The sequence below is a fragment of the Aythya ferina genome (assembly GCF_964211825.1).
Source record: "Aythya ferina genome assembly, chromosome: 2".
Classification (NCBI taxonomy): Eukaryota; Metazoa; Chordata; class Aves; order Anseriformes; family Anatidae; genus Aythya; species Aythya ferina.
The window spans coordinates 47,029-67,354 of record NC_140297.1 but is presented as its reverse complement, the minus strand read 5'-3'; the positions used below and the strand labels follow the sequence as shown (position 1 = coordinate 67,354).

Below are 20,326 nucleotides of genomic sequence, written 5' to 3'. Positions count from 1 at the left end.
GGTCCCTGACTTCAGTTCTCTTTCCTCCCGTGAGGAGGACGGAGATTCTTCAGGTGGCCTTGCCTTGGCACACGCTGTGCTTTGGAAGCACTAAAAAGAAATGCTTTTAAAAGTGTGCATTTATTTTAATGTTCATACAAAAGAGATTGGTTTTGAACAGTGTTGTTACCGGATCACTAATTTGATATTTTAACTGTATGCATTTTTTTGAACATAGGTGTGTGTGTGTGTGTGTGTGTATATGTGTGTATATATATATATATATATATATAAAAAAAAAATAAACCGTTTTATTAATTCTCGTTAAGTGCTGATCTGAGGAGTCTGTAATGGGCAGCGCTGAATTCCTCGAATTGTCTGTCACCAACAGACCGCTAATATTTTTTTGTGAAACCAGTCTGCATATCCTGAAACCCCACTTCTGGTAATAGCTGCGGAATGTGTTTGTTACTTACCTCCCGGTAGCACGTACCCTGGAGCACCTGCCTCATCAGTCAGCTCAGCCTGTACAGGGTGTACATTTTTGCTCCAAGGCTAAAGTGTTAAAGACACCAAGTTCCAGCTTACCAAATCCTTGGTTACCCGAGTTAATATCCTCCCTTCCGTTCCTCTTACTCTTTTGTTCAAAGGTAATGTTGTGAATCACAGAAAATGCAACGAAGACTGGAGCACCTGCACGTAATTAATATTTTCCTTTTAAACGGTAATATGCCAGTAGTAAGTGGCTCTTCAGATAATTTTATTTTCGGTTGTTCTCATTTAAAAACAGTCTCCTGCTCCTTTAACAGCTTTCTTTTCAAAGACAGGTTGAAGTTGTGCTGGCGTTAAGAAGCTCTTCACAAGGTACTGGGGCTGTCCTGAGGATTCCACTTGACCAGCCAGCAGAAGAGGCAGGGAAACATACTTACATTGATGGCCTGAACTTCTCTTCCTATTACTCTTTTTAGTACTAGCCAGCGTGTGTGAGACATCTTTTCCTTCTCCTGTGAAGCAGTGGGCTGGTCTTTCTGGAAGAGGTTGTTTGACCATTGGAATTACACCAGTGAGATTCAAGAAGGAAATAAAATCCAAAAGCAGCAGCGTATCTTTATTACTACGTTAAGTGAGAAAGTGACACTTGGAACGAACTCGTTATAAACAATTCTGAACTCTTTTTCTTAGCGGGAACGTACTTATCTGTACCGTTGAACGTACTTGAAAAAAAAAACAAACGAACCACAGGAGTACCTTGGAATACATAGGGCGATTCATCCCTTCAGGATCATTACACGGCAGCTGTATGTCACCACAATACACCTCTTTTGCTTAATGGTGGACTTCTCAGAGGGAATTTACTTGGGTCAGGTATACTGTGTGTATGTGGTTTTATGCACGTAGAACTGCCTGTACTACACTATCTTTTAAATAGGTGGTGGTAAGAGGAGACAGCTTTCTTCTAGTAGATTCTTCCTTAAGTTTCTTTAGTGATTCCGGGGGCGCTCACTTGACCGTGATGTGCCTGACCTGGTTAGCATCTAAACCTCCTCCTCTGATGTGGTACAGCTGTCTGCTAAATTAGTTACAGAAAGATGGTGACTTTAACTCAGACAGTTCTCTCTTACCTCGCTATTGTTTTATCTGGATAATTTGAATTTGGATTAGAGCAGCGGAGGGAAAAGATGCCTTACACTGAAACGGACGCGAGTCTGTGAGAAGAAAGCCAGGCGTCCTTGGAGACTGTGCCAATGAAAAGGGGAAGAAAAATGAGTGGAATAAATCTGAGTGCACATAGTCCTGCATCCCGAAGGGAGCACAGAAGGAAGGTTGCTTGCTTAGAAGAGCAGTGGATGCTTCGTGCCCGCCTTAAAGAGAATATTAACAGAGAGAATTCTTTGTAAGACAAGCTGCCCCGCGGGGTGTGGGTAGCAAATACGTTGGAAAAAATACAGCCACAAGCTCCGAATGGCACAGTAGGCGAGCTGTGATCCGCCCGACAAGGCCTCCCGCGGGCGCCCTCTGCCGCCACCTGCTGGTGGAAAACGAGTACTGCAGGCGGCCGAGGGGGGCGCATGCGCGGTGGCACCGGCGGGCGCCCTCTGCCGCCACCTGCTGCTGTTACTCGGGTACTGCAGGCGGCCGAGGGGCGCGCATAGCGCGGTGACTCCCGCGGGCGCCCTCTGCCGCCACCTGCTGGTGGAAAACGAGTACTGCAGGCGTCCGGGGGGCGCGCATGCGCGGTGGGGTCCGGTGGCGCCCCCTGCCGCCACCTGCTGGTGGGAAGCGAGTACTGCAGGCTGCCGGGCGCCACAAATGCCGCATGACGCCCGTGGGCACCCTCTGCCGCCATCTGCTGGTGGAAAACGAGTACTGCAGGCGGCCGGGGGGCGCGCAATGCGCGGTGACGCCCGCGGGCGCCCTCTGCCGCCACCTGCTGGTGGGAAGCAAGTACTGCAGGCGGCCGGGGGACGCGCATGCGCCGTGGGGTCCGGTGGCGCCCTCTGCCGCCACCTGCTGGTGCAAAACGAATACTGCAGGCAGCCGGGGGACGCGCATGCGCGTTGGCACCCGCGGGCGCCCTCTGCCGCCACCTGCTGGTGGGAAAGGGGTACTGCAGGCGGCCGGGGGGCGCGCATGCGCGGTGACGCCCGCGTGCGCCCTCTACCGCCACCTGCTGGTGGGAAGCGAGTACTGCAGGCGGCCGGGGGGCGCGCATGCGCAGTGACGCCCGCAGGCGCCCTCTGCCGCCACCTGCTGGTGGGAAGCAAGTACTGCAGGCGGCCGAGGGGCGCTCATGCGCGGTGACGCCCGCGGGCGCCCTCTGCCGCCACCTGCTGGTTTTAATCGGGTACTGCAGGCGGCCGAGGGGCGCGCATGCGCAGTGACGCCCGCGGGCGCCCTCTGCCGCCACCTGCTGGTGGGAAGCAAGTACTGCAGGCGGCCGAGGGGCGCTCATGCGCGGTAACGCCCGCGGGCGCCCTCTGCCGCCACCTGCTGGTTTTAATCGGGTACTGCAGGCGGCCGAGGGGCGCGCATGCGCGGTGACGCCCGCGGGCGCCCTCTGCCGCCACCTGCTGGTTTTAATCGGGTACTGCAGGCGTCCGGGGGCCGCGCATGCGCGGTGACGCCCGCAGGCGCCCTCTGCCGCCACCTGCTTATTTAATCGGGTATTGCAGGCGGCCGGGGGGCGCGCATGCGCGGTGGGTCCCCGGGGGCGCCCTCTGCCGCCACCTGCTGGTGGAGAACTAGTACTGCAGGCGGCCGAGGGGGGCGCATGCGCGGTGAGGCCCGGGGGCGCCCTCTGCCGCCTCCTGCTGGTGGAAAACGAGTACTGCAGGCGGCCGAGGGGGGCGCATGCGCGGTGGGGCCCGGGGGCGCCCTCTGCCGCCTCCTGCTGGTGGAAAACGAGTACTGCAGGCGGCCGTGGGGCCGTGCATGCGCGTTGCTTATTACGTCGTTGTTTTTTTTGATGTGTAATTTCCTACGCTCCTAGATTTTTCTTCATATGTAAATCACACAGAATCACAGATCTTCTAGGTTGGAAGAGACCTCAAGATCATTGAGTCCAACCTCTGACCTAACACTAACGTTTGAGCTAATTCCCGTGGAAAATATTTCATTTACTTTCTTGGTTGTATTGTCCTTTCTATGTTCAAAGCTGAGGCATAAATACGGTAAATTTTGCTTCTAGAAACACCCCAGTTCTTTTGTCTGCACTCTGCATGCTGTAAACTAGGGATAGGCACAAAAAAAAACAAATAAATAAATAAATAAAAGAACACAGCTGCTGCTGCTCCTGCTCTCTTTCTTGTGGTTTGCCCCCTCCTCTTTCCCAGGTGATTGGGTTTGGGTGCTGGGCGGGGCCAAATGGTATAGGAGCCCCAGGCACGGCATCAGAGAGCTCCTTCTGCCTGGGCTGCTCTTTGGGGTCAGTGCTTTGTTGATGCTTCTGTTAGCTACATGCAGGGTTCTTTTGGTGGGTCAGGGTCTGGTACGATCTTTTAGAGGAAACCGATCTAGTAGTATGTGCATTTATTGCTTGAAGCTCTTTGGAGGTGATTAATTGTTATAGCACATTTATGGATAGGATGTCAATGTTATTTTGTGCGTTTGCTTTGTTGTTCTAGGTCCCTCGTGATTTTTGCAGGGTTACAGGGCAGATGCCACCAGATCTACCCCTTTTGTTGTTTTTGTTTTGTTTGATTTTTTTTTTTCTTGATTTTTCTTTTTCTTTTTTGGAAGGGGGTTTGGGATTTGAGCATCTCAATTTTGCGGGTTTGGGATTTGAGCGTCTTAATTTATTGGGTTAGGGGTTTTAGGCATAGGACTTCAGGGGTTTAGTGTGGTAAATAGTTTGGGTTAGGTCCGTAGGGGTTTCGAGGATGTTTAGGGATAGGGCTTGAGGCTATTTTGTGTAAGGGCGGGAAGGGCTAGGGTTACAGTGAGTGCTGTTAAATGTAGTTCTCGAAAACTCGGCCTCTGATTGGCCGTGCTGGCTGTCCAGGGAATTCTGGTAGGTGTAGTTTTCCGGCACCAGGCTTCCGGTAGGCCGTGTTGACTGCCCGGAGCATGCCGGGAGATGTAGTTCTGGGACTCCGAACTTCCGGGAGGCCATGTTGGGTGCCCGGAGCATGCCGGGCAATGTAGTTCTGGGCCTCCGGACCTCCGGGAGGCCATGTTGAGCGCCCAGAGCATGCCTGGAAATGAAGTTCTCGGGAACCAGGGTTGGGCTTAGGGACTAGGGCTGGGGCTAGGGTTAGAGTTTAGGGTGAGGGTTGGGGTTAGGGTTAGGGCTAGTGAATGCTGGTTCTCTGTGTTTGCAGATGACGGTGAGCGTGTTTAAACTAATTCCAGTTGAAGAAGTTTCAGTTACTTGCTTGGTGCCGTTATCAGTTCAACATTAAAAGCTGCAGCAAAAGCAAAAGGGGATTTTTGCTTCTAGAAACACCACAGGTCTCTTGTCTGCTCTCTGAATGTTTTTGAGATAAAACAGATTTTAAAAAACAAAGGAAAGGAAAAGAAAACAAAACAAAACACAGCTGCTCCTTTTGCTCTCTTCCTACTTTCATGTGCTTTGCCCCTCCCCTTTCCCAGGTGATTGGGTTTGGGTGCTGGGCGGGGCTAAATGCTATATGAGCCCCAGGCATGCCATCAGAGAGCTCCTTCTGCCTGGGCTGCTCTTTTGGGGACAGTGCTTTGTTTTTCCTTCTGTCCGTTGCAGGGTTGTTTAGGCAGGCTGGAGTCTATGGATTTCTGGATTTTAAGTGCTTGGAATTCACTTAGTAGAGGGATGTTTAGTAGGGGCTGCTGGCTCAGTTTGGGGCGCGGTTGTCACTGCAGTTATTTTCCTACAGCCAATAGAGTAAAATTCCAGTTTGCCTTTTAGAGGTGCTATAAGTGGGTAAAGAGAACAGATGGAAGCGTGTGCCACGTGGGGTAGGCAAGCGGCTGAGGTACAGGAGGGGATGAGAGCATGTGATTTTTTTTCTGGGGATGAAATGGACTCAATTTTGTTGGTGTATAATCTGTTCTGCTCCTAGATTTTTCTTTCAATGTGAAGAAAAGTTTGAGCTAATTCCAGGTAAGAAAGTTCCAGTTACTTGCTGGGTCGTATTGTCCTTTTAATATTCAAAGCTACAGCAAAAGCGTGGGGATTGTTGCTTCTAGAAACACCCCAGTTTTCTTGTCTGCACTCTGCATGCCGTTGAGCTAAAGCAGACTAAAAAATAAATAAATACAGGAAACACACACACAAAAAACAACAATAACAAAAACAACAACAACAAAAAAAAACACACCATTGGGTGATGTGTTGTGAACGCAACGATCATTTAATCCCTTTGTTTTCCCAGGTGGTGTGGATGATACTGGTTGCACTGTTGGAGCTTGGATTTGGAGAGGAACAGGTGAGCATAGTTGTATGTTGCATCAGCAGTAGTCAGCGTTGTGGAGAAGGTGGGCATCATGACCGGCATGCTAGTGAATGCTGGTACTCTGTTTTTGCAGCTGATGATGAGCCTGGCAATTGACTAAGATGACGACCAGTGCCTGTGTATTTCTTGAGGCGGAGGGAATTTACCATGCAGCAACCTGAGAGCTAAGTTGGGGGGCACCTGGTATTTGCATATCTGGGGTGGCTAATGGGAGCTGGGAGCCAGAGCAGCGTGGAGCCAGCTGGCTGAAAATACTTGGTGCCGCTGCGAGGGTGGTTCAGGCTGGGTCACGTTCAGGCTGCTTGTGGCCGGGTCACCAGGCTAATAGAAGCAGCGGGATTATTTTGTAGCGTGAGTGCGTGCGCCAGGCAGGACAGTTTCCTTCTGTTCGTCTGTCCTGTAGTGTTGCTTCTGCAATGTCTGTTCTGTGCTTCTCGGGTCTTGATATCCTTCTAGCTTTTTACACTGGACAGACCAGACAGGCGACTTGGTAGCGGTGCTGAAGGGCCTCAGTGCTTGTTTTGTCATCGTGGCTCTGATCCGAGCACTTCTTGTCTTGCAGTCGCTGCTTGAAGTGCAGTTCTGTTTCAGGTCTCGTGCATCATATTCGGTTTGAGATCGCATCTGTTTCCATCCTCGCTCTTGTGGAAGTCATCTGGGCCGCATCAGGAGCTCTTGCTTGGGAATTGATTTCCTAAGCGTCGTCTTATGTGATTAAGGAGGTATTGGGGAGGCAAGGACAGTCCCCAGACAAGGACTGTATATCTCGAAACAAGACACCGGAACTCACGATAAGGAAGCGGCAGACGGACAGAGAAACAAATGTAAGGACTATAAATCTCAAAACTGGACGTTGGAATTCATTATAAAGACACAACAAAGGGAAGAATTAGCAACAGCCAGCTCTTGCGATTAAGAAACATGCCAACTCAGCGGATTCCTGACCAAAGGTGAAAAGTACAATGTGAGGAAGACTCGGGGTCTTCCTCCCAAAGACCCCTGCCCACGTCCCAAAGGCCCCTGCCCACAGTTCTTGGGAGGCTCTACTCAGGCGCAAGGTGCCAAAAGGCTAATTAGCATGAGAAGCGAGGGAAGGCGGGGGTAGGCAATGAATATGTATAGGCGCCGGTAGAATATTGATAGATTGATTGTATAAATTCAAGACTGCTTTCTGCTTTGGGTATGCACGATAGGTGGAGAGATCCCCCCGTGCATCCAGCGCTGCAATAAAGAATATACCGCTTAAAGGAATTTCGGCTTCGATCTTTGAATCATATGGGGTTTTCAGTCCCCATCCTTCTGGTCTCTTGTCTTGAAGGAAGGCTTTTTAGGCCTCCATCACCCCAGTTCTGGCAGTGTCTTCCAGTCGCGTGTCGTGACATTTGAGTCTCTCCTTGGGTCTGGTGCAGAGCACCTGTTGTGACTTGCTGTTGCCATAGGGCTTCCCTCCGGGGGTCACTTTTTCTTGCGCCTTGTGTTGTGTGTTTTGTTTGTAGTGTTTGTGGCGTGGCTGTGTGTGTATGTGTTTGGTCTGGAGCTGTCCTGCCTGGCAGTTAGTGATGACAGCTAACGTGGCAGTGCATGGGTGTGCTAATACATTGTCCGGACTGTGTTGGCGAAGACATCTGGTCTGCCTCTGCGCACGTACTGAAGGGCAGCAGGCACAGTCATCTCTGTGGTGTTTGTCAGATGTGCGTGTGGGGGGGAAGAGTTGAGCTGCTTGTGAGCAGCTGCTCGCATAGTGCTTGAACGGTGTGCTTGAGGAGGAGGTCTGTGGAATCTTGAAAGCTTACAGATAAGGGGTTTTTGAAACTTTTATTTTTATTTCTCTCCTGTCCCCAGTAGAGTGTAAACCTTTGGAGGAACCTGTCACAGGAAAGAGCTCCTTCCGGAACTGTTCAGCGCTCCGTAGGCAGCTCGGTGACTGGCTTGGTCTACTTCTGAGGTGTGCTGAGGTATGGGGGCTGCTGTTTTGAAATGATAATATTGTAAACGGGGTCCCTTTGTGTTGTTGAGGGATGGGTGCTAATGCTGGCAGCTGAATGATTATCTTGTGACCGTTTTCATTTGTTAAAGCTGAAACACAGTGTACAACGCGGGACTTGACCGGAGCTGCTTTTGGCAAGGTGAGCGATGAACAGATGTAGCAGGTACTTTAGGGGTGCAGTTGTCACTGCAGTTACTTAACTGCACAAAGTACAGTAAAAATCCTGTTGATATTTCAGGGGTGTTGTAGCTGGCCTAAGAGAGCAGATGGAAGCATCTGCCTCGAGGGCAGGTGAGGGAGCAGAGGTTAGGGAGCAGATGAGAGTAACTGTCCCAGCTGTGCTGTGGCTTTGGATGCTGCTTCAGCCTATGCTTTTCTTTTTGTTTCACAGGTGTGTCGCACAGGCTCAGAGGGGCCAAGCTGCACTCTGAAGAGCAGCACGGGAAGGGCGGGCTGTTTGTGAGCTGGATTGGAGCAGAACTGCCAAGTAGCACGAGGTGACTGGGAAGGGTCTTGCTTTGCAGGTGCCATGGCAGGCTCTCCACAGAAGCGGTTGAGGATTTGAGAAGAGGTTGCAGATCATCGAGGAGCGACACGTGCAGGGACGGCTTGAAAACGGTATGGCTGCTTTCTCTTCTGTTTATCAGGTGTCCCAGGCGACGTGGGCTGTGATGTTAGCCTTTAGGATCGGAACAAAGCAGGTGCTGATGGCGGTCTTCTTCGGTAGGCAAAGAGGTGCCCGAAGCCCCCTCCTGTGCAGCCTGAGCACGCCTCGCTGAGGATGAAGCTTGCTTTCCAGCAGTTCTGGAAACTGTGTTGAGGCTGAAATGCTGCGTCTGTGTTCGGGTTGGGGTTGCACCTTGGTGAGTGTAGGGATGGGTTTTAAGTGGGTGCAGCGGAGGGCCCGGCCCCAGTGTCCTGTAGTGTGTTTTGACCCATCAGCATAGCCTTTTGGTTCTCAGATAGCCTGCTGAAGTAAGTGATTTTTGCTGCGAGTGGAACGGAATTGATTTTGTTGGCGTATAATCTGTTCTGCTCCTAGATTTTTCTTTCTGCGTAAATAAAAGTTTGAGCTAATTCGAGCTGAAAAAGCTTCAGTTACTTGCTTGGTTGTGTTGTCCTTTCAATATTCAAAGCTGCAGCGAAAGCATGGGGATTGTTGCTTCTAGAAACACCCCAGTTCTCCTGTCTGCCCTCTGCATGCTGTTGAGCTAAGCCTTATAAATAAGTAAATAAACCACAGCTGCTGCTCCTTCTCTTTCTACTTTCATGTGCTTTGCCCCTCCCCTTTCCCAGGTGATTGGGTTTGGGTGCTGGGTGGGACCAAAAGGTATATGAGCCCCAAGTATGCCGTCAGAGAGCTCCTTCTGCCTGGGCTGCTCTTTGGGGGTAAGTGCTTTGTTTTTCCTTCAGTCAGTTGCCGGGTTCTCTAGGCAGGCTGGAGTCTATGGATTTCTGGAATTCTAAGGGCTTGGAATTCACTTCATAGAGGGATATGTAGCAGAGGTTGCTGGCTCACTTTTTTTTTGGGATGGTGGGATACGCTCCTGTGTTTGATCTGTATTTTAATCTCTAGATGAATCAACCCACTTGTGTAACTCTCCAGAGGACTAAAACCAGCTTGATGACATGCTACAAGAGGCTTGACCGTGTTGGTGCAGTATTACCAAGAGACTGAGCGGGGTCACCTTTTTCATCTGCAAAGGGTATGTCTGCCATTACCCCTGCCGGGGCTGCTATGCATTCATGGCCTTGTGGCATTTGTGGACTTCAGTTTGTTTGTTTGTTTGTTTGTTTGTTTTATTTGTCTGGCTCTGGTCTCTGTGTTTGAGTCCTCTGCATGTGCCGCACTGTTTGCGTATCCATTGTGGATGTGACCTTCTCTCTTTGTTTCTTGTAGCTCAGGGCGTAGGCACGGAAGCTTGAACGAAGCATGAGGGTGAGTGGACAGCAGTGGGGGCCCCGAGTTGCTCGGTGGACTGTGTGAGTCTGCTTCAGCTGTCGGGCCGGCTTTGCAAGTGCCTTGCGACAGCAGAGTACGTCTCCTGCCACGTTTCTGACACGTGCCAGACGTCAGCGGTTCCAGGGTTCCAGTTCCTGAAATGCTGGAGATGCTCGGAGCACGAGAGGAGCTGGGGCGGCTTCGGGGGGCTGGGGGAGAGGGGACAGGGGAGAGGGGGGCGACTGCGGCGGCGGGGGGGGGGGCAGAGAGGGCAGCAGGAGGAGGTGCCGTTGCGTGCGCGTGGCCGACGCCCCTCTGGATTGGCTGGAGTGCTCCGTCCCGAGGCATGCTGGGAGCTGTAGTTCTGCGCTGCCGGGCGGCCACGTGGGCTCCGGGCTGCGCGGCCGGGCCGGGGCCGGGCCGTGCGTGCCGGGAGGCGCAGGTTGCCGCTGGCGGCGAGCGCGGTTGCCGGCGGTGAGGCGAGCGAGAGCCTCCGGGGGTGCCTCCTCGGAGCGTCGGGCCGGGAGGGGCGGGGGGTGTTGAGGCCGGGCGCGGGTCCTCGCTGCGCTTGATCGTTGGGCTGCGCCGCGCCGCGCCTCGGAGGCTTTCCTCTCCCTGCGTCCTGACAGCCGGCTCTCTCCTTGTGCTGCGGTTCACCGGGGCAGAAGCAGCTCCCCGCCGCTAGGACCCCTGCGGGGTTTGTTGCCGAGCGAAGGTGGCGCACCGGGTAAAGCGAGGAAAGCCGCAGCTGGCGTGCTGCGGTCGCAGGGTTCTCAGGAGAGAGAGCAGCCCGTCCGTCCCGACTGCCCAGGTAAGTCGCAGCGACCTCGGGGTGGAATCAAGGCGTGCTCGTAAGCTTCCTGCAGCCCCGGCTCCAAGGCTTCATTGAATTTGCGGAAGTGCGAGCTGCTCGGCGCTGGGAAGCGCAAAGGGAAGGAAGGCACGTAGTGCCTGCCGAGTCGTAGTAGCCTCTTAGACCTAGAATGAACTGGCCTGTCAGGCTCTGTCTGTTGCTCAGTCTTTGGTACGAGAGGCTAAACTTTGTCCCGCCTCAGCTTTCGGAGTTGTCCTAGGAATAGACCGGTGCTTGCGGGGCTTTCCAGGACGCTGGTTGCGGTCAGTGAGGACAGACGTGAGAGGCAATTTCTGTCTGTCTGTCTGTCTGTCTCTTGGTTATGTCCCAAGAGTTTTGCTTGAACTGTGTGCAATAAAGGAGGCCTTGGGCCTGTACTGAGCAGCGAGAGAGAGCAAAACTCTGCGTAAGCACTGGCCGTGGCAACGTTGCTTGGGAGTTGAGCGGCTGGGGGTCTTTCCAGAGGTGGGGGGTCTTCCCAGCGGAACTCGGTACGCAGGCAGAAACGTGACCTTCGAGGTCTTTGTTTGTCTTGCGCTGCAGCTGTGGTATTTGCCCCATAACTGTATGGAGTTGCTGAATTCTAGAGGGGATGATGATAGAGACGTCCCTGGTTCAGCCTTTTTTTGCCGCAGTCCTTGCAGAAGTTGTGGAAAAATGAGTAGTATCCTTCTCTTTAAGTTCACCTTTTAAAGAGTTCTTCCTGCAGACTCCTGTCTCCGTGGTTTAGGTACGTGATTTGTGTGAAACAGAGCCAGGCTTTCCTGTTAACGAGTGCCCTGATTGAAATTCCCTGTTGTTGGAGAACAAGAACCATCAGTGGTGCTTGGCAGTTTAAAACCTCTTGGCTTACGCAAAGGCTAACTTGCCAAAGCGAATGGGAAGTAGCCTAAAGTTCAGTAAATGCGCTGAATAGAAAAGGCCGTCTTCTTGACGGGAAAAGAGCTTTGCAGAACGTGAGCTTTGTTTCCCGTAGGGCTCCCTGCTTGCCCACCTGTTCAGCGATTACTGCAGGCTTTGACTGGTCCCCTCAGGCCCAATATCGCACACGTGCTGTGCTGCAGACGGTGCCTTAGCTTCCTTGCCGTCTCGTGCTGCGTTACTTGTACCTGCGGAAAATTTACTTCAGTGTCACAGAAACCCCGTGGGAAGCGTTCCCGACTCACGCCGGTAGGACCATCCCGTCGCGGCTGGTAAAATCCAGGAGCAGGACGATGCTTGGAAGAACGTCACCTATGGAGGAGAAGACAACAGTCTCCTTCCTGTTAGGCAACAGGTTTCCAAGACTGGTTTCCCCACCCCCCTGTGCGTTTTGAAGGAGGCAGTCCCTAAGCTGATGCAATCCAACTATCCAACTGCATCTAAGATGCTGGTTGTTACTTCCATAAGCTATAAAGGAACTTAATGTGTTCTGTGTTTTTAGGTCGAGGCTCGTGTGCGTGAGTTTGGCTTGTCGCGATGGCCGGTGTAGATGATCGCTCACGTGCCCCAAAGCTCCTTGTGCTGATGCTGGATCTGCCCCACGGTAAAGGACCGCATGCTGTGTGTTCAGCTTTTCTTCCTTACCGTGTCGTCCGTATGTATGTATGTATTTACTTCTCTGAAGGAAAGGGTGGATTTTTCGTGGGTCCCTCTGTGCGCGTCTCGAACCAGGCTGCAGTAAATACGCGTAAGCGAGTAGGCTGCTGCAGCGCGTCCTGGACAGTATCAGGGTGCTACTCTGCTAGCAGTGGAGAGCTGGGTGAAGGTGCCCAGGGTAAGGGCTTGTTCTGCCTCAAGTTGAACAGAAAGTTTCAGGAGTTGAGCATCCCAGGGGATGTTTGTAGGACTGCTGTTAGACGATAAAGGTTCGGATGGCTGTCGACGAAGGGGATTTTGTTGGTTCTTTTTCGATAGCTGTTCCTGCCAAAGATCGCGTCGGTCACAAAAGGTAGTAGTAACCTTGCGGTTTCTATGTTCTGTAGCGTTTGTACTAAAATACACTGGCAGATGAATAAATGAGCAGGTACAAATACACGTGACTCTGTAGCTGAGACTAAATAACGTGCAGTTTCTTCTGTGTTTTATCTTTCAAAGCACATTGTTGCTGAGCGCCTGAGCTTTTTGCTCGCATTACTGAGGAAAGGAATGGCAGTGCTTCTTCCCCCCTCATCTCTCTTTTTTTTTTTTTTTTTTTTTTTCCCCCCCTCTCCTCTTCTTCCTCGATGACAGGGTACTCGAAATGTTTTCCTCGGATGTCCACGTGAAAAACGAAATAAATAAATAAATGCTGATGGTGAAGACACTGACAGAATTGGGTGACATTTTCAAGGTAGAGGAGGGGCGAAGAATGTGGAAATTCCTGGTACATTAGTGGTGCTCTGTTAACAAAACTGACGTATACGCCACTTGCTGTTCCTAGTTTTTTGGTTTGGTTTTCCTTTCAGTAGTCTCCCCGAAGGCTTTTGCGGACACACGGTGTATCTTTTCTGTTCTTCCAGTATTCGTTTGTCAGGAAAGACGACCGTGCAATCCGAGGGCTGTGGACAACCATCTACCAGGTGGTTGTTGCAGCCTCCATCGGTCATGTTATTTGTGCTTTTAGCTCGCCCTCTCCTATATCTTGAGTTGAATTTCTTTTTTTTTTTTTTTTTTGGCAACGCTATGTTTGCAGTGATAGCATTGCTGCCGAGGTATTTTTGACTAAAAATGATCTTAACTGTAGTAGTGAATTCACAGAGTGTGGCTTTGTGTAACGACTCCCGCGATCACAACTTTTTTTTTTTTCCTTTGTCACAGATAGGAGGAAAGCTCTTTCCGGAGAGATGGAAAGAAAGTTGTTTCAGAATACGTTCAGAATGTCTGAAGTTGTTTTGGAATTTTTTTTGTTTTGTTTTTTTTTTTTTAGTAGTTAACGGTAGTACAGCCCACAGAGCAATTTCTTTGTGCGTGAGAACTCGCGGGTTAACTGAAAGTTACTTGTTTTATTATAAAACTAGGATTTGAAGCCACGGGCATTCAGAAATGCATATGATATGTCTTGTCACAGTCTTCTAGATCAGCTAACCGGAATGAGAAGCAATCTTCTGAAAACACACAGGGATATCGTGGGGCAGGATGAAGGTAAATGGACACAATTATTTATTAATATTCTGGTACAGCTATTTAATTCACCTAAGTAGTGTTTCTGTCCTCGGTGTGGGAGAGGAAGTAGACTTTGCATCGTTTCTTGGGTCAGTCGTCCTTCCCTAGATTCCGAAGGAAAAGAATGAAATTTCTGCCTTCTGTCACAAAACATGTTGTGCGTGCTTGGAATTTGAAAATTAAGTTTCATGGGTGAGCTTTCCTGTGCAACAGGATGCAGTAGATGTTCTTATAGTGATGGTGAAAGGAAAGAGGGGCTTTATTTGCCTTTTGCTTTTCCTTTGTTTTGTAGAGGGAGGAAATAGTGATTTCTAGATCTTAAATGCTAACACTGGAAATGGAAGCATGCGAGGCTTGTATTTCCTTAGTCTTAAGGTAGACTAAATTTAGATACCTTGTTCTGCTGCAGACTGCCTTCACGGCGTTCCTGTTGCTCAAAGGGGAAATCGTCAGGAGTAGTTGAAAATGATGCCTTCACCCCTTCGGGAGATTGATCCAGATCAACCAAAAAGGCTTCTTCATACACTTGGCAGTCTGTTCAAACAGGATGAGAAGGTAGGAGAAGTCTTGCTATCTGCTGTATCATTATTTGAAAAGTAACTGAATTGTAACACGGAGGCAAATACTCTGGTAGTGAATTGACGAAGCAATTGTTTTTTACTTATATTAAAAAAAAAAAAAAAAAAGTCTTTTCAGGGTACGATGATAGATGAAGCAGATAAATTTGTTGCTGGGCCTCAGAATAAGATCAAGCGTCCTGGAGAGCCCAATACTCCAGCATCACTAAAGAGAGAAGGCGTAGCACGTCGCCGCTATTGCGACGGCCACAGTCACTGTTGTGACAAACCATGTTGGTGGGAAGGGGCCACCCTGTGCTGCTGGATCTCCGTCACCATATCTGAACCTCAAAGGCATGCCAACAAATAAAGGTGTGTTGGAGTTGTTGTAGTACAGGAACTTGTGTGGTCATAAATGGACATAGTGTGCAGGAAAAAAAAAAAAAGGTCTCCGTGCTTTCTGTGTTAATTCAAAAGGACACGTAAGTTTTAGAGTTAATTGGGACTGAATTTCTTTGGTCGGCTTAGACAAACAGGCTGTTGCTATAGGTAACGAAGTCCTGAATGAGCAATAATTTGGAACTGTTTCTAAAAAGTGCTGAAACCTTTCACCACGATGGTTTGGCGGTAGCAAGGATTTCATTTCAGCTTTTAATTCTCATTTGTGTATTCTATAGTGGGGAAGGGAGAAGTGGGGAAGGAAAGTGTGTAAAAAAAAAAAAAAAAAAAAATTTAAATTTCTCACAAATAGTAATTTACCCACCTGTTGCAGCAGAGTCAAAAGAAAAATTTGCTGGAACTGGGGGAAGGAGGGGAAACTTTAGTTTGCTTTAGTCACTGAAATGGGAATACAGCAAATAACTTCACGACAGTCATATGAGACGGTAGCAGCCCAAAAGGAGGTATTCCTGTGGTTGCGTCAAAGGGTGAATAAAACTACTGAAGTGATCTGACAGTGCTGAGTAACTCTCTCCACAGTACTTTCAACAAGAAGGGATGCAGAATAATGTCCTTCTGTGTTTTTTGATCCTGCAGTTATATGCACTACTAAGCTCCTTCTTAATTTTCAGACACTGGTATCAGTACTGTCCAAGATGGTAATGGAGAGAAGAAAGCAGAAAACTGTCAGTTGCTGGAAGAGCAAATTGATGGCTTGTCTGTGCAAATGGCTTCTTCGGTTCCAGCTGTTAAGGGAGAGGATGAAATGTCACCTGGTGACTTAGACTCTCTACATGATGAGTTCAATTGCTTAAATGATGCAAAGATGGCTTGGATCGTAAACCTGGTACCAATGCACTTGTTCGAGGGCCTCTAAATTACAGCGTGGCTGGAGATGACCAAAAACGAGTGATGGAGTCTACTTCTGAATCTGTGCCAAATTGATTTAAAATAACACCTACAATGTTGGAGGGAAGCGATGCTGGTATTAAAATCAGAGTGGTGAAAGAGGTTTGCAAACGTGGAAGAAGTAAGTTCTTTATTAGTGTATTAAAAATAGGCTAGGGGTACAGAAGACTTTTTCTTGAAATGAGGATCTATTTTGAAAATAAAACCTCAGATTTGGAATGATTTTTGATTACTCGTGTACAAGTAGTGGAAGAACAAGAAAGTAAGTACATGTATTCAGAGTCCAACTTTATATCCTCACCGTCCTTACTGCAGCACTCTTAAGCAGGCTTAGTCACAGCGCCATTCGTGTTTTCATAGTTGGTTCAGAGAAGAAAACACAGAAACCAATGAAAAAATACTGTTGTTTCACATCTAAGGTGTCCGGTTCATTCTTTTGCGCTACTTTTTTTTTTTTGTTGTTAAACTTTATACGAGACAATCGTGCTCATGCTCCACATAGTTCGGTCCTCTTGTAAAGAGTAGTTACCTTAAACCTCTGCTTTCAAAAATGACAGCTCTAGGTTGAAACATGGCTCGGTATGCCTTTGTTTCTATTAACTGCTGATCATGGCAGCGTGTTCGTGGAGATACAAGGCTTCTCTGCTGATTAAACCTAGTCTGCATTTTCCAAGGGCAGGTGTTTCTAGATACTGCTCTTTTAAGAGAACAAAATTCAGCGTTACATTTGAATATCAGCTAATCGATATCACTTCAAATTATTGGTATGCTGGCTTTTTTTTCTTACGTGCATTACTGTATGCAGAAATGGGAAACTCTAGGCTTTGTTGTTTTTCCTTTGGCTGTTGAGATTTACTGAAAATGCATTTACAAGATCTGTTTCTAATATCTGTTTGGATCTCTTCTTTAAGATCGTGAAAAAAATCTTCTCTCTTCTTGAGGAGGTACGTACAAGGACGGATGGAAACTCAGAAGTATTTCATTGAATTTGCTATAAGGGAAGGAGCAAGGTTTGTATAGATACGAATGATTCGGAGTTAAACGCTAACGTTGTTCATGATAGCAAATCTCAGTCTTTTCCAAAACAAGTGTTTTGTTTTGACATACTTAAATTATTACAGTTTCAGCGGTCAAACTGCCGTTGTATTTTCTGAAGTAAATGGTCGTTACCTAGAGCTGAAGTGTGAAATAGAAAGATACGGGTGGTTATGGAAGAAAGACCCAGAATTTGCGTGGGTTGGGGAAAGATGGCTGTATCAAATTAAATTTGCCCTTCTGATGTCAGAAATGAGGGAAGCTCTTCCATGCTGGAAACAGAGAGCCTCCGCTAATACTGTTTGTCGTGGCCAAATAATACTGAGTTATTTAACTGCTGTTTTTGGAAGAAGAAATGAAATTACTTCCCTAGGTTTAAAAATCGTGTCTTAATACAGCACTTAGAGAGAACGCTAGAGGAGCTAGAGTTCAACAGCCTACCCAACAGAGTTAATCAGGTGAACGGTAGATAATAGTGTACCAGCCAGAGGAATACGGACCGGGAATGAGTTTGCTGTGCCGCAGAAGAGTGGAAGAGGATGTAGCTGTTGCCCTCGCCGTCCTGGCGGTCAAGTGATCTTACTGTCAGAGTCCGAGAAGAAGCAGCAGAGCTTTAACTTTACGAACCTCTATCGGCAGAAGCTGGGCTGTAACCTTAAGGACGTGCTATGAAAGGTGTGGCTTTTTTCCTGTGGAGGGTGCTCTTTGCTCAACAAGCTGAAAAAAATAACCATTGCTGCCCCTCCTGCAGGTGGTGAGAATTTACTCACTTGAATACTGTCATTAGCCGTTTTACGTGCAATAGGCAGTGGATCGCACTAAAATGGGGCACTGTCAAATGCACACAGTGTCTGCATTGTGGAGAGATCCCATCTGTTGTGTCCCCCCCCCCCCCCCCCCCCCCCAATAAAAAACCAACCAACCAACCAAAACTCCCAGAAACACCTGCACTGGTAATATTTGATGTTGCCAGCACAGAGACGAGGGCCTTGTTCCCGAGAACTGCTAGCCATGCCTTTAAACTTGAGATTCAGCATAGATCGAGAGTAAAGAAACTGCTGTTGTGTTAATGAAAGCTAAAGACAGCCCTGTGACTGTTACCACTTGGTGGTTACTAAACAATCTACCTCAGACTCTCTTCTGTTTTTATCTGCAGACATTATGAAAGCGCACCTGAGGCTTCCCAGGTCCCTGACTTCAGTTCTCTTTCCTCCCGTGAGGAGGACGGAGATTCTTCAGGTGGCCTTGCCTTGGCACACGCTGTGCTTTGGAAGCACTAAAAAGAAATGCTTTTAAAAGTGTGCATTTATTTTAATGTTCATACAAAAGAGATTGGTTTTGAACAGTGTTGTTACCGGATCACTAATTTGATATTTTAACTGTATGCATTTTTTTGAACATAGGTGTGTGTGTGTGTGTATATGTGTGTATATATATATATATATATAAAAAAAAATAAACCGTTTTATTAATTCTCGTTAAGTGCTGATCTGAGGAGTCTGTAATGGGCAGCGCTGAATTCCTCGAATTGTCTGTCACCAACAGACCGCTAATATTTTTTTGTGAAACCAGTCTGCATATCCTGAAACCCCACTTCTGGTAATAGCTGCGGAATGTGTTTGTTACTTACCTCCCGGTAGCACGTACCCTGGAGCACCTGCCTCATCAGTCAGCTCAGCCTGTACAGGGTGTACATTTTTGCTCCAAGGCTAAAGTGTTAAAGACACCAAGTTCCAGCTTACCAAATCCTTGGTTACCCGAGTTAATATCCTCCCTTCCGTTCCTCTTACTCTTTTGTTCAAAGGTAATGTTGTGAATCACAGAAAATGCAACGAAGACTGGAGCACCTGCACGTAATTAATATTTTCCTTTTAAACGGTAATATGCCAGTAGTAAGTGGCTCTTCAGATAATTTTATTTTCGGTTGTTCTCATTTAAAAACAGTCTCCTGCTCCTTTAACAGCTTTCTTTTCAAAGACAGGTTGAAGTTGTGCTGGCGTTAAGAAGCTCTTCACAAGGTACTGGGGCTGTCCTGAGGATTCCACTTGACCAGCCAGCAGAAGAGGCAGGGAAACATACTTACATTGATGGCCTGAACTTCTCTTCCTATTACTCTTTTTAGTACTAGCCAGCGTGTGTGAGACATCTTTTCCTTCTCCTGCGAAGCAGTGGGCTGGTCTTTCTGGAAGAGGTTGTTTGACCATTGGAATTACACCAGTGAGATTCAAGAAGGAAATAAAATCCAAAAGCAGCAGCGTATCTTTATTACTACGTTAAGTGAGAAAGTGACACTTGGAACGAACTCGTTATAAACAATTCTGAACTCTTTTTCTTAGCGGGAACGTACTTATCTGTACCGTTGAACGTACTTGAAAAAAAAAAACAAACGAACCACAGGAGTACCTTGGAATACATAGGGCGATTCATCCCTTCAGGATCATTACACGGCAGCTGTATGTCACCACAATACACCTCTTTTGCTTAATGGTGGACTTCTCAGAGGGAATTTACTTGGGTCAGGTATACTGTGTGTATGTGGTTTTATGCACGTAGAACTGCCTGTACTACACTATCTTTTAAATAGGTGGTGGTAAGAGGAGACAGCTTTCTTCTAGTAGATTCTTCCTTAAGTTTCTTTAGTGATTCCGGGGGCGCTCACTTGACCGTGATGTGCCTGACCTGGTTAGCATCTAAACCTCCTCCTCTGATGTGGTACAGCTGTCTGCTAAATTAGTTACAGAAAGATGGTGACTTTAACTCAGACAGTTCTCTCTTACCTCGCTATTGTTTTATCTGGATAATTTGAATTTGGATTAGAGCAGCGGAGGGAAAAGATGCCTTACACTGAAACGGACGCGAGTCTGTGAGAAGAAAGCCAGGCGTCCTTGGAGACTGTGCCAATGAAAAGGGGAAGAAAAATGAGTGGAATAAATCTGAGTGCACATAGTCCTGCATCCCGAAGGGAGCACAGAAGGAAGGTTGCTTGCTTAGAAGAGCAGTGGATGCTTCGTGCCCGCCTTAAAGAGAATATTAACAGAGAGAATTCTTTGTAAGACAAGCTGCCCCGCGGGGTGTGGGTAGCAAATACGTTGGAAAAAATACAGCCACAAGCTCCGAATGGCACAGTAGGCGAGCTGTGATCCGCCTGACAAGGCCTCCCGCGGGCGCCCTCTGCCGCCACCTGCTGGTGGAAAACGAGTACTGCAGGCGGCCGAGGGGCGCGCATGCGCGGTGGCACCGGCGGGCGCCCTCTGCCGCCACCTGCTGCTGTTACTCGGGTACTGCAGGCGGCCGAGGGGCGCGCATAGCGCGGTGACTCCCGCGGGCGCCCTCTGCCGCCACCTGCTGGTGGAAAACGAGTACTGCAGGCGTCCGGGGGGCGCGCATGCGCGGTGGGGTCCGGTGGCGCCCCCTGCCGCCCCCTGCTGGTGGTGAAGGGGTACTGCAGGCAGCCGGGGGGCGCGCATGCGCGGTGGGGCCCGGGGGGCGCCCTCTGCCGCCACCTGCTGGTGGGAAGCGAGTACTGCAGGCGGCCAGGGGGCGTTCATGCGCAGTGACGCCCGCGGGCGCCTT

At 48.9% G+C, this 20,326-nt stretch overlaps 2 long non-coding RNA genes across 3 annotated transcripts; both read left to right on the top strand.

Annotated features, from left to right (window-relative positions):
* Nucleotides 1–373: 373 nt before the first annotated feature.
* On the top strand, nucleotides 374–1,309 carry LOC311432637. The gene is made up of 2 exons (XR_014690194.1): nucleotides 374–703; nucleotides 807–1,309. It is a non-coding gene; the product is annotated as an uncharacterized lncRNA (long non-coding RNA).
* A 2,530-nt stretch (nucleotides 1,310–3,839) lies between these two features.
* LOC311432620 lies at nucleotides 3,840–16,131 on the top strand. 2 transcript variants are annotated; one of them, XR_014690167.1, is made up of 15 exons: nucleotides 3,840–3,908; nucleotides 5,169–5,557; nucleotides 5,829–5,882; nucleotides 5,957–7,864; nucleotides 7,986–8,035; nucleotides 8,421–8,514; nucleotides 9,473–9,602; nucleotides 9,797–9,835; nucleotides 10,504–10,649; nucleotides 11,829–11,967; nucleotides 12,115–12,216; nucleotides 12,903–13,002; nucleotides 13,720–13,793; nucleotides 14,224–14,369; nucleotides 15,442–16,131. It is a non-coding gene; the product is annotated as an uncharacterized lncRNA (long non-coding RNA). The 2 variants fall into 2 exon arrangements; XR_014690168.1 differs by lacking the exons at nucleotides 3,840–3,908; nucleotides 9,473–9,602; nucleotides 9,797–9,835; ... (5 more) ...; nucleotides 14,224–14,369; nucleotides 15,442–16,131 and adding an exon at nucleotides 8,624–8,987 and having other exon boundaries at nucleotides 5,089–5,557; nucleotides 5,983–7,864.
* The last annotated feature ends 4,195 nt before the right edge of the window (nucleotides 16,132–20,326 follow it).